The sequence below is a fragment of the Tachysurus vachellii genome, chromosome 4 (genome assembly GCF_030014155.1).
Source record: "Tachysurus vachellii isolate PV-2020 chromosome 4, HZAU_Pvac_v1, whole genome shotgun sequence".
NCBI classification, from domain to species: Eukaryota; Metazoa; Chordata; class Actinopteri; order Siluriformes; family Bagridae; genus Tachysurus; species Tachysurus vachellii.
The window spans coordinates 27,955,584-27,969,933 of NC_083463.1; positions in this window are offsets into that span (position 1 = coordinate 27,955,584).

Genomic DNA, 14,350 nt, shown 5'->3' on the forward strand with positions numbered 1-14,350 from the left:
AGGCACACAGACACAAAACTCACAGCACAGACACACAGACACAAAACTCACAGCACAGACACACAGACACAAAACTCACAGCACAGACACACAGACACAAAACTCACAGCACAGACACACAGACACAAAACTCACAGCACAGACACACAGACACAAAACTCACAGCACAGACACAGACACAAAACTCACAGCACAGACACACAGACACAAAACTCACAGCACAGACACACAGACGCAAAACTCACAGCACAGACACACAGACACAAAACTCACAGCACAGACACACAGACACAAAACTCACAGCACAGAAACACAGACACAAAACTCACAGCACAGACACACAGACGCAAAACTCACAGCACAGACACACAGACACAAAACTCACAGCACAGACACACAGACACAAAACTCACAGCACAGAAACACAGACACAAAACTCACAGCACAGACACACAGACACAAAACACAGCACAGACACACAGACACAAAACTCACAGCACAGACACACAGACACAAAACTCACAGCACAGACACACAGACACAAAACTCACAGCACAGACACACAGACACAAAACTCACAGCACAGACACACAGACACAAAACACAGCACAGACACACAGACACAAAACACAGCACAGACACACAGACACAAAACTCACAGCACAGACACAAAACTCACAGCACAGACACACAGACACAAAACTCACAGCACAGACACAGACACAAAACTCACAGCACAGACACACAGACACAAAACTCACAGCACAGACACAGACGCAAAACTCACAGCACAGACACACAGACACAAAACTCACAGCACAGACACACAGACACAAAACTCACAGCACAGAAACACAGACACAAAACTCACAGCACAGACACACAGACTCAAAACTCACAGCACAGACACACAGACACAAAACTCACAGCACAGACACACAGACGCAGAACTCACAGCACAGACACACAGACGCAAAACTCACAGCACAGACACACAGACGCAAAACTCACAGCACAGGCACACAGACACAAAACTCACAGCACAGACACACAGACACAAAACTCACAGCACAGACACACAGACACAAAACACAGCACAGACACACAGACACAAAACTCACAGCACAGACACACAGACACAAAACTCACAGCACAGACACACAGACACAAAACTCACAGCACAGACACACAGACACAAAACTCACAGCACAGACACACAGACACAAAACTCACAGCACAGACACACAGACACAAAACTCACAGCACAGACACACAGACACAAAACTCACAGCACAGACACACAGACACAAAACTCACAGCACAGACACACAGACACAAAACTCACAGCACAGACACACAGACACAAAACTCACAGCACAGACACACAGACACAAAACTCACAGCACAGACACACAGACACAAAACTCACAGCACAGACACACAGACACAAAACTCACAGCACAGACACACAGACACAAAACTCACAGCACAGACACACAGACACAAAACTCACAGCACAGACACACAGACGCAAAACTCACAGCACAGACACACAGACACAAAACTCACAGCACAGACACACAGACACAAAACTCACAGCACAGACACACAGACACAAAACTCACAGCACAGACACACAGACACAAAACTCACAGCACAGACACACAGACACAAAACTCACAGCACAGACACACAGACACAAAACTCACAGCACAGACACACAGACACAAAACTCACAGCACAGACACACAGACACAAAACTCACAGCACAGACACACAGACACAAAACTCACAGCACAGACACACAGACACAAAACTCACAGCACAGACACACAGACACAAAACTCACAGCACAGACACACAGACACAAAACTCACAGCACAGACACACAGACACAAAACTCACAGCACAGACACACAGACACAAAACTCACAGCACAGACACACAGACACAAAACTCACAGCACAGACACACAGACACAAAACTCACAGCACAGACACACAGACACAAAACTCACAGCACAGACACACAGACACAAAACTCACAGCACAGACACACAGACACAAAACTCACAGCACAGACACACAGACACAAAACTCACAGCACAGACACACAGACACAAAACTCACAGCACAGACACACAGACACAAAACTCACAGCACAGACACACAGACACAAAACTCACAGCACAGACACACAGACACAAAACTCACAGCACAGACACACAGACACAAAACTCACAGCACAGACACACAGACACAAAACTCACAGCACAGACACACAGACACAAAACTCACAGCACAGACACACAGACACAAAACTCACAGCACAGACACACAGACACAAAACTCACAGCACAGACACACAGACACAAAACTCACAGCACAGACACACAGACACAAAACACAGCACAGACACACAGACACAAAACACAGCACAGACACACAGACACAAAACTCACAGCACAGACACAAAACTCACAGCACAGACACACAGACACAAAACTCACAGCACAGACACAGACACAAAACTCACAGCACAGACACACAGACACAAAACTCACAGCACAGACACACAGACGCAAAACTCACAGCACAGACACACAGACACAAAACTCACAGCACAGACACACAGACACAAAACTCACAGCACAGAAACACAGACACAAAACTCACAGCACAGACACACAGACGCAAAACTCACAGCACAGACACACAGACACAAAACTCACAGCACAGACACACAGACACAAAACTCACAGCACAGACACACAGACACAAAACTCACAGCACAGACACACAGACACAAAACTCACAGCACAGGCACACAGACACAAAACTCACAGCACAGACACACAGACACAAAACTCACAGCACAGACACACAGACACAAAACACAGCACAGACACACAGACACAAAACACAGCACAGACACACAGACACAAAACTCACAGCACAGGCACACAGACACAAAACTCACAGCACAGACACACAGACACAAAACTCACAGCACAGACACACAGACACAAAACTCACAGCACAGACACACAGACACAAAACTCACAGCACAGACACACAGACACAAAACTCACAGCACAGACACACAGACACAAAACTCACAGCACAGACACAGACACAAAACTCACAGCACAGACACACAGACACAAAACTCACAGCACAGACACACAGACGCAAAACTCACAGCACAGACACACAGACACAAAACTCACAGCACAGACACACAGACACAAAACTCACAGCACAGAAACACAGACACAAAACTCACAGCACAGACACACAGACACAAAACTCACAGCACAGACACACAGACACAAAACACAGCACAGACACACAGACACAAAACACACAGCACAGACACACAGACACAAAACTCACAGCACAGACACACAGACACAAAACTCACAGCACAGACACACAGACACAAAACTCACAGCACAGACACACAGACACAAAACTCACAGCACAGACACACAGACACAAAACTCACAGCACAGACACACAGACACAAAACTCACAGCACAGACACACAGACACAAAACTCACAGCACAGACACACAGACACAAAACTCACAGCACAGACACACAGACACAAAACTCACAGCACAGACACACAGACACAAAACTCACAGCACAGACACACAGACACAAAACTCACAGCACAGACACACAGACACAAAACTCACAGCACAGACACACAGACGCAAAACTCACAGCACAGACACACAGACACAAAACTCACAGCACAGACACACAGACACAAAACTCACAGCACAGACACACAGACACAAAACTCACAGCACAGACACACAGACACAAAACACAGCACAGACACACAGACACAAAACACAGCACAGACACACAGACACAAAACTCACAGCACAGGCACACAGACACAAAACTCACAGCACAGACACACAGACACAAAACTCACAGCACAGACACACAGACACAAAACTCACAGCACAGACACACAGACACAAAACTCACAGCACAGACACACAGACACAAAACTCACAGCACAGACACACAGACACAAAACTCACAGCACAGACACAGACACAAAACTCACAGCACAGACACACAGACACAAAACTCACAGCACAGACACACAGACGCAAAACTCACAGCACAGACACACAGACACAAAACTCACAGCACAGACACACAGACACAAAACTCACAGCACAGAAACACAGACACAAAACTCACAGCACAGACACACAGACGCAAAACTCACAGCACAGACACACAGACACAAAACACACAGCACAGACACACAGACACAAAACTCACAGCACAGACACACAGACACAAAACTCACAGCACAGACACACAGACACAAAACACAGCACAGACACACAGACACAAAACACACAGCACAGACACACAGACACAAAACTCACAGCACAGACACACAGACACAAAACTCACAGCACAGACACACAGACACAAAACTCACAGCACAGGCACACAGACACAAAACTCACAGCACAGACACACAGACACAAAACTCACAGCACAGACACACAGACACAAAACACAGCACAGACACACAGACACAAAACACAGCACAGACACACAGACACAAAACTCACAGCACAGGCACACAGACACAAAACTCACAGCACAGACACACAGACACAAAACTCACAGCACAGACACACAGACACAAAACTCACAGCACAGACACACAGACACAAAACTCACAGCACAGACACACAGACACAAAACTCACAGCACAGACACACAGACACAAAACTCACAGCACAGACACAGACACAAAACTCACAGCACAGACACACAGACACAAAACTCACAGCACAGACACACAGACGCAAAACTCACAGCACAGACACACAGACACAAAACTCACAGCACAGACACACAGACACAAAACTCACAGCACAGAAACACAGACACAAAACTCACAGCACAGACACACAGACGCAAAACTCACAGCACAGACACACAGACACAAAACACAGCACAGACACACAGACACAAAACTCACAGCACAGACACACAGACACAAAACTCACAGCACAGACACACAGACACAAAACACAGCACAGACACACAGACACAAAACACACAGCACAGACACACAGACACAAAACTCACAGCACAGACACACAGACACAAAACTCACAGCACAGACACACAGACACAAAACTCACAGCACAGACACACAGACACAAAACTCACAGCACAGACACACAGACACAAAACACAGCACAGACACACAGACACAAAACTCACAGCACAGACACACAGACGCAAAACTCACAGCACTATTCTATTCTATAAGCACAATTCTATTCTATAAGCACAGAATAACTATTCTGGTTTACTGACAGTATGCTATTCTGACAGTATAGCATTGAATATAGACACAGATATACTATAGGAGAAAGATCTACAGTAGGCAGTAGGCTACAGATTTATAAATGCTGGTGAAAGTGAGTTTTTTTCAACAAATTCTATAATCAACACTTCTCCCAACTGCTGCTGTGAAGCTGCGTAAATGCTCAGCTCACAGCACAGACACACAGACACAAAACTCACAGCACAGACACACAGACACAAAACTCACAGCACAGACACACAGACACAAAACTCACAGCACAGACACACAGACACAAAACTCACAGCACAGACACACAGACACAAAACTTACAGCATATATTTTTATTTTTTCTATTATCTATTTTCTATTCCATATAATCGTATAATTCGGTTGATTGCAATCCTATAATAAGAAATTCTGACTGCAGTGAAGCTCAATTCCACTGCGTAGGTGTTTTTTTTTTCCTTAGTGTTTTATTTTAGTGAGACATTGCAGAACTTTGTTAGTGCAATCTGCAAAGTTTTGTAAGATAAAAATCACAAACACAAATGTTCTTGGAATAAACCGAAACACAAAAATATAATCTTTAAATATTAGAAGAAGCCTTTATTTTTAAAACTTTTTAAGGTTCCTTTAAGGGCCATGCATATGTTCAGACAAAAGTATCTAAAGTGATTGAGGTGTATTTGGCTATAATTGCTGGGAAACAAATGAGTCAGATTCCGAAAGTAAGCTGAAGCTAAATTTCCCTTGGGAAAGTCAGAAATGGTTGAGATACTCTTAATGAGCAGATCAATCAATAACATAGAAAGCAACAAACAAGTGCCTATAGACGTCGCTGCTTGATTTTTAATGTCACGGCTAAAACCTTCAGGCGCTCTCACTTTCTCAAAAGCAAAAAACAGGAATTTTCTAATTCCTAAGTGATGTTTGTGGATGTATGGGGGGATTCTAATCTGGCAACCCTGTTTCCAACGCTTGAGAATAACTATTCTGGTTTACTGACAGTATGCTATTCTGACAGTATAGCATTGAATATAGACACAGATATACTATAGGAGAAAGATCTACAGTAGGCAGTAGGCTACAGATTTATAAATGCTGGTGAAAGTGAGTTTTTTTCAACAAATTCTATAATCAACACTTCTCCCAACTGCTGCTGTGAAGCTGAGTAAATGCTCAGCTCTATATCTAACTTATCTCAGCTCTATATCTAACTAAAAGCTCAAACCCTACACTGAACTTTGGAAGGATTAATGGGAACAAGCAACGTGCAGACAAGCTGGACGCCGAGGTGTGAAAAAAAGAAGAAAAAAATGGATACAAAGGCAACCACAATGTGACTTCTGCATCAATAAAATCTTAAAATGACTAAAAAAAGTATGGATTCTGAAGCTGATCAAATCTGATATGGCGTCCATATTTCGGGAAAGAGTTATTCATGTGAAATCCATATTTACAGCACTAATGACATGTAATTAGCTTTATACGGTGTTATAGTGTTGTGGTTGATGGATGATCTATAGAAAATGATATTCCACCATGTGATAGCTTGACAAACTGCTCTAATACACTTGTAGGATTCAAGGGGGAATGATATCATGTGATTCAGTTGCTCTGTGCATTAATCAATAATTAATTTTTAACCGTGTTCCTCACTCTGCTTACCCACAACATCTAATCTATTCACAAAGTGTTTCCTCAGTTTCCTTCCTTTTGCTCTAATGAATATGTAATATCTATCTATCTATCTATCTATCTATCTATCTATCTATATAGATAGATAGATAGATAGATAGATAGATAGATAGATAGATAGATAGATAGATAGATAGATAGATAGAAAAAAGTTCTTTTTTTGGAACTTAAAGCAAATGAAGCTAACTTTAACACTATGAAAAAGCTAGAAAAGCCAGTAACATGGTGTGTGATTTCTGTCCATCACGAGTTCATATTTAATTTTTTTAATTTCACTCACACAATTATTATTTTCTTTATATCTGTCCAGGATATTTCCCAGAGAATTCTGTCAGCTCACTTTCCCAACAAACTGAGATCCTGCTCAGGCAGTAAGTCTGAATGATTAAATACTTCACATTTGTTTACATTTATTTGTCCCTCGAGACATTTTATTTATTATGTTCCAAGGGATCTTAATGGACTACATAAAGCTTATAGACACAATGCCATATCGCCAGTTATACTTAATCATGTATGCTCTGTGTTTGCCTGATTATGTTTAACCCCTGCTGTATTTTTAATTTGGCTACTCTTTGTTTTTGCCCTTAACCTGGGTATAACTTGTAGGTTACACAGACAGAAACAGCCCCAGTGTGAGAGGTGTACATCAGGGACCTGTACTAGGTAGGAGAACTTGAGAATCTGTTCCATACCTGGTGCTAGTTATTTGCAGAAAAGCTGATAAATGCTTGGAGGAAACATAAGCTATATTTGAAATCACAGATGCTATTTACTACTGATGGAAAAATAAAAAAAAAAGTGAGTCGCTCAGTAAGCCTATGAAATAATATGGTTCATTTTTTTTACAAGGGCCTCCTCAAAGTCTTGTTTAAGTCTAATATTCATCAATGGAGACTGAAGAGATGAAACAGGACCTAACAATATAAAGTGCTTTAGAGAAACAGATGGTGTTCCTAAGCAACAGACAAACCTCTCTGTCGACACATTAAAGCCAGTTATTAACACACGCTGACAAATTGTTTTGTTTTTGCCTTCTTTTTAGTTGGCTTAAATGAGCTCTTACCCGATGGGTGTCCTGCTCTCCTGCTACGAGAGGCAAGGGAGAAAGTTTCAGCTTGATCAAAGGATGATTAGGCTCAGGACTGTTAGCAAATAAATAGTAAGAAATGTACAGCATTGCTTTCACACTTCTCGATTTAAAGGTGTATTGAATTTAACACAATCTGAGTTGAAGGAAATGTGCATTTGAGGACTACGCTGTGATCGGACCGCTGCTTCAATTTTTCAGTGTGTATGTGGTGTAAATGGAACGATACCTGTTCATCCGTCAAATGGAGAACCTTCAGTGTCCCTAGCAGAGGGATATCACTGTGGATGAATTCTGGCAACCAGAAATAAAGAAAAATTGTGTTTTTCTCTGCCAAACAAATGAATTTAATTACTTTTATTTACTTTCAAATCCTTCCCAAGCTATCTAGTTTCAAGTTTCAGGTTTCAGGTTTATTGTCAGGGGCACAAAGAATTCTTTAAGCATTTACAATAAAAGTGTATACAATAAAATTCTTGCTACAGTTCTACACTCTTGCATAGACACTTTTGCCCCGGTTACATAGTGGGAGATATTGCACTTTCAATACTATAATTATTAACATAATATTGCAAGTAATCTGCAATGTAAACATTGTATAAGTCCGAACGTGTTATGGTGGGACCTAAAAAGATCACACTGGTTAAACAAGTTATACAATTTCCAAAATATTCTTAAAACAGATTAGATAACATGCATACACATGAGTATATATATCACACTTTACATATTTTGCTTATTAGCTTTGTAGTTTCGGGTTGGCGCACAGAGTAAAAATAAGCTTTTTTTTTTTCAAAATACTGTGTATGAACCCATTAATAATAACAGATGAGTCTAAAGAGTTTAAATTGGTAATAAGTGACAATTATGTACAGTAGGTGTTTTGAACTTATTGATATTAACTGGCACACCTTTTATTCCCTTTATGTGGATCTCCAGCTCACATCACAGATGCTTTTTATACGAGTTGACAAAGGAGGTTTGGTCGACTCACCAGCAGTGTTTTAAACTGCGTTTGGACATGCCAACGTTCCTAATCAGTGATTACTGGTGTTTGTCCAATCCACACACTTTGTTCATTTTAAATATTATTTGTGCTACTTAGGTGATAAATCATGCACAATAATTCCATTCATCCATCCATCCATCTATCCATTCATTTTCTGTATAGCTTATCCTACACAGGTTTGATAGAACATACATATGAAGTTCAAAGTGTTTATTGTCATATGCACAGACAGAAAGCATGTGTCCCTGCACAATGAAATTCTTACTTTGCCGTCCACACTAAATGTCATACAGTAAAGTAAAAAATAAAATAGAATAAAAAATAAGAGCAAAAAAATTAAAAGCAATAAAAGCAATAAAGATGAGGTACAGTTCTTAATAGAGGCAATAAAAAGTGAGGTGGTGCAGTTCTTGGTGAGGTAGTGCAGTTCTGAAAAGAAAAAAAAGAAATGAATGTGCAAAAATGTAATTCAATGTAAACAGTTATGTCCATGGTTGCAAACTCCTGTCAGCTGTTTATACTTTATTGTCATTGCACAGTACAGGTACATAGCAACAAAATGCTATTTAGCATCTACCAGAAGTGCAAATAGTAGTAAGTGCAGATAAATATGTAAATATATGTATATTACATAAATAAAGGTATTGCAGGTAATATGTTCAGAAGAGGGGGCACGGTGGCTTAGTGGTTAGCACGTTCGCCTCACACCTCCAGGGTCGGGGTTCGATTCCTGCCTCCACCTTGTGTGTGTGGAGTTTGCATGTTCTCCCCGTGCCTCGGGGGTTTCCTCCGGGTACTCCGGTTTCCTCCCCCGGTCCAAAGACATGCATGGTAGGTTGATTGGCATCTCTGGAAAAATTGTCCGTAGTGTGTGATTGCGTGAGAGTGTGTGTGTGCCCTGCGATGGGTTGGCACTCCGTCCAGGGTGTATCCTGCCTTGATGCCAGATGACGCCTGAGATAGGCACAGGCGCCCCATGACCTGAGGTAGTTCGGTTAAGCGGTAGAAAATGAATGAATGAATGTTCAGAAGAATAGCATGTGTATGTGAATATGTGCTAGATGTATAGACAGCACAATATGTCAAAAAAAAAATTATATATGTCTGTGCAAATGTGTGCATTCTGTACTTTGTTTGCACTTTGTAAGCACAACCAAGAAATCACATGGAACCAATGTGGAACCAATTGGAACCAACATTTAACCAATCTCAGGGGATTCAGGCTACAAGGCCACCCCCGGACGATTTCAATATGCCAGTCACATGTTAATGTTGTGGGGCGTGATCAGTGTTGAGGTGTTGGAGTACTGATTGGAAGGTCATGAGTTTGAATCCCAGGTCCACCATGCTGCCACTGCTGGTCCCCTGAGCAAGACCCTTCACCCTCTATTGCTCAGTTGTAATAATAAAAAAGGGAAGTAGCTCTGGATAAGGGCGTCTGCCTCATGCCGTAAATATTCGGCTTCAATGTTCAATGTTCAATCAGCCTAAAACACCCACTGGAGAACCCAGAAGAGCCCCTAAATGTGCTAACCACTATGCCACCCTGTCCACATTACAGCCTTATAATTCTTTCTCTTATTTGGTCATCAGTGTTGCTTTTCCATTGGAATGAAATTTTTTTAATTGCAATTTGGGCTGTAACATTTTTAGTGGTTGAGATACGTGCAAAAGAGAAACATGCAGAATTTCAGGTCAGAAAAGCCTGTAGTCTGGAAAACTCACCATGTGAGCAACTCAAGGATGCAGCTCGTAAAGTGTTTTCTTGGCCCACTCCGAATTGGTCTTAGAAATATGTGGTTTATGTATAATGCAGTGCTCATGCCACATTTGCTTTTCTTTTCAAAGGATGAAGTAACAACCGCCTACAAAAGCAACATCATGGGATTTTGAAGACCTCACCCCCGTTACATTGCTCCATTCATGTCAATGTTGTTAGAAATATAAGGATGCCGGTTGTTCTACAGTAGGTGCAAGATAGGAAAGTCTTCATCACATTCTCAAAGCACGTAGAAATACCTTGGGATCAGAAATTTAGAACGTTCAAACATCAGACCTTTAATACTGTTTGAATCATGACTTGATGTTTTTAATGTTAATGAGGTTATGTGCTCTACCATAATGAGCGTCTGAAACCCTGTTCTAATACTATAATCAATGAAAGTTGCTCGAGGTAATAAGCCACCTGGTGAAGAAGTAAAGTCTGAGAGCAGCTGTTAATGTTGTCCTGGAACAGATGTATTTTGCTATGATGATTAAATTACATAACGGTTATAAAGCTTGGGCAGGTCTGAATGGGGCTCATGAACAAAAGGCAGAATTCTGTCATTTCTTACAACGTGGACTTTTTTTGCATGTGAAATCTGCACTAAAGTGTTTTCACCAAATGCAACAAAAATAGAGCCTTCAGATGTTTTAGCACTGAACGTCCACCACAAATGACCCTTGGCGATTGAATTAGCAAAGTAATGACAAAATCTATTTCCAGGGAAGAACAGCACACCTACAATGTTAATTGTTCCATTTTACGGGTTATTTACATCCAGATGTAAATATATGAACAATGTCAGTTTTTATTTTAGCACTTATAGAGCAGGTGGATATTCATTCATCTTTCTTTCTCCCTTATATCTGAAACAAGCACTACAGGAGTAAAAGCCATTTCAAACAAAGAAATAAGAGGCACCCTGGAGGATGGATATAAATGAATGAATGAATGAATGAGTATATGATGAAAATAATTTCCTTATATTTAGTAGCTGGGGGCACGGTGCCTTAGTGGTTAGCACGTTCACCTCACACCTCCAGGTTTGGGGGTTCGATTCTCGCCTCCACCTTGTGTGTGTGGAGTTTGCATGTTCTCCCCGTGCCTCAGGGGTTTCCTCTGGGTACTCCGGTTTCCTCCCCCGGTCCAAAGACATGCATGGTAGGTTGATTGGCATCTCTGGAAAATTGTCCGTAGTGTGTGATTGTGTGAGTGAATGAGAGTGTGTGTGTGTGTGCCCTGCGATGGATTGGCACTCCGTCCAAGGTGTATCCTGCCTTGATGCCCGATGACGCCTGAGATAGGCACAGGCTCCTCATGACCCGAGGTAGTTCGGATAAGCGGTAGAAGATGAATGAATGAATGAATGAATGAACGAATGAATGAATGAATATATTCAGTAGCTGTTCTCATTACGTATTCAATCATTGATTACTCATCCTATTTTATTACACATAACTTAATTTCTGAATTCATTCCTTTTGTTTTCTTTGAATGTACGGGTTTCTCGTGTTGTTACCGACATCTGCTGAAAATTTCATGTCAACAGCACCTTTAGACATATGTTTACTGAGAAAAATGCTGAATGGTATTACTGCACCATTAATGGTGCCCTATTGTGCCCATGTCTCTTAGGGTTCTCTTATGGGCAGTAAGTCACGAAAAAAATGAAAGAAAAAAATATGGACCTGTTGATTTTTAGTCAAAAATATGGTCCATTATTAGTAAAACAAAATGACTAGAATAATATTATAATCTTTGAAATTTTTGGCACCCGTAAATTTTAGCACTCTGATAGGAAGTTTAAATGCCGGTGTACTTCTTTACCATTCAGTTAATCTGAGGAAGCCCCATGGATTAGTGGCAAAATGTCTCCCTGGGGATAATGGAACATTCCAGTCAATCTGGCATCTGCATGGTTTCTTGGCAGCATGGGGCATCTCTAAATTGGAAGAAAGCCCCATTAGTTGTCATGAGCAGAATGAACAGAGCATGCAGAATTAGAATCGAACTTCTACTCCTGATGATTAGCTTCCATACAGAGTTTTAATGCTTTAATGCTGATCAGAATTCTGAATACTTTTATACCACAGCGCTGTTGAGGTCTCGATTCTCACTGATCAGAAAGTGTTTAGAAATCATAACAGCACAAAAACAGACAGCAAACTCTCCATTACATTACATTCACAGCATTTGGCAGACATCCTTATCCAGAACAACTTTTTTATCTCATTATATACACCTGAGCAATTGAGGGTTTATGGGCTTTGCTCAAGGGCCTAGTGGCAGCAGCATAAAGGGCCTGAACTCATGTCTTTACGATCGGTAGTCCAACACCCACAAACCTCTCCACAAACACACAATATTGTGTATGTTTTTTGTAAGGAGATGCTTATTTTACAATATTAGAAGAGGTCCCTACTGTCAGTGGTTTGTAAAGTCAAAGAGCTGAAGTTTTCAAAAAGGTTTCAAGATGAAATGGCTTCCCAGGATAAATTATTCATTCATTCATTCATCTTCTACCGCTTATCCGAACTACCTCGGGTCACGGGGAGCCTGTGCCTATCTCAGGCATCATCGGGCATCAAGGCAGGATACACCCTGGACGGAGTGCCAACCCATCACAGGGCACACACACACTCTCATTCACTCACACAATCACACACAAAATTATAAGAAAGAAAAAAAAAGACTGGAGACTGCTGTGAGAAGGCCATGTTTATGGTTGCTAAAATGTAAGTGATAACAGAAACCTACTTATTTCGTAGATTATTTTAACGTGTGACGTGTCATTCTTTAATAAATGATAACGGTTGAAAAATGAAAATGCTGGCAATTTGAGGTACAAGAGGAATAAAGTTCCAATAGGAAAATAATCAACGTCCTGCTGGTTTAATAATATTTACTAATAACAAAGATTATTTAGTTACGATTTGGTTTTTGAGTACAAATTTGCAAGCAAAATAACGTCACGACGGGACGAGACAAACATCAGCATTAAAACTGTGATTATAGTTGAAGCTTAGTTACCAACATTAGTTGAAGTACCTTTGGTTTTGTGTTTTTTTTTCCAGTCAGCTATTTTTTAAAAATGGAGTCTGTTTATAGAACAATTTTAACATTTATTTAATATTTGTGTATGCGTACGGTTATCGCTCATCATAATTAAAAGCTATACCAGAAATTCTTCAATCTTTCTGAGCCAAATGATTAATCTATAATACAATAATATTGATATTAGGCTAATATCATATGTACCAATTATTAACAAATGCGGATTTTTAAAAAAAGTTCTTTCCATCTTTAGGAAAAAAGTTCTCTAAAGATGGAGGTTTAGGTCAATTTCAAATTCTGTGAGTTTAACCATTAGTAATTTAGTTCACCGTGTGTGTGTGTGTGTGTGTGGTACCCTGAGGTACCC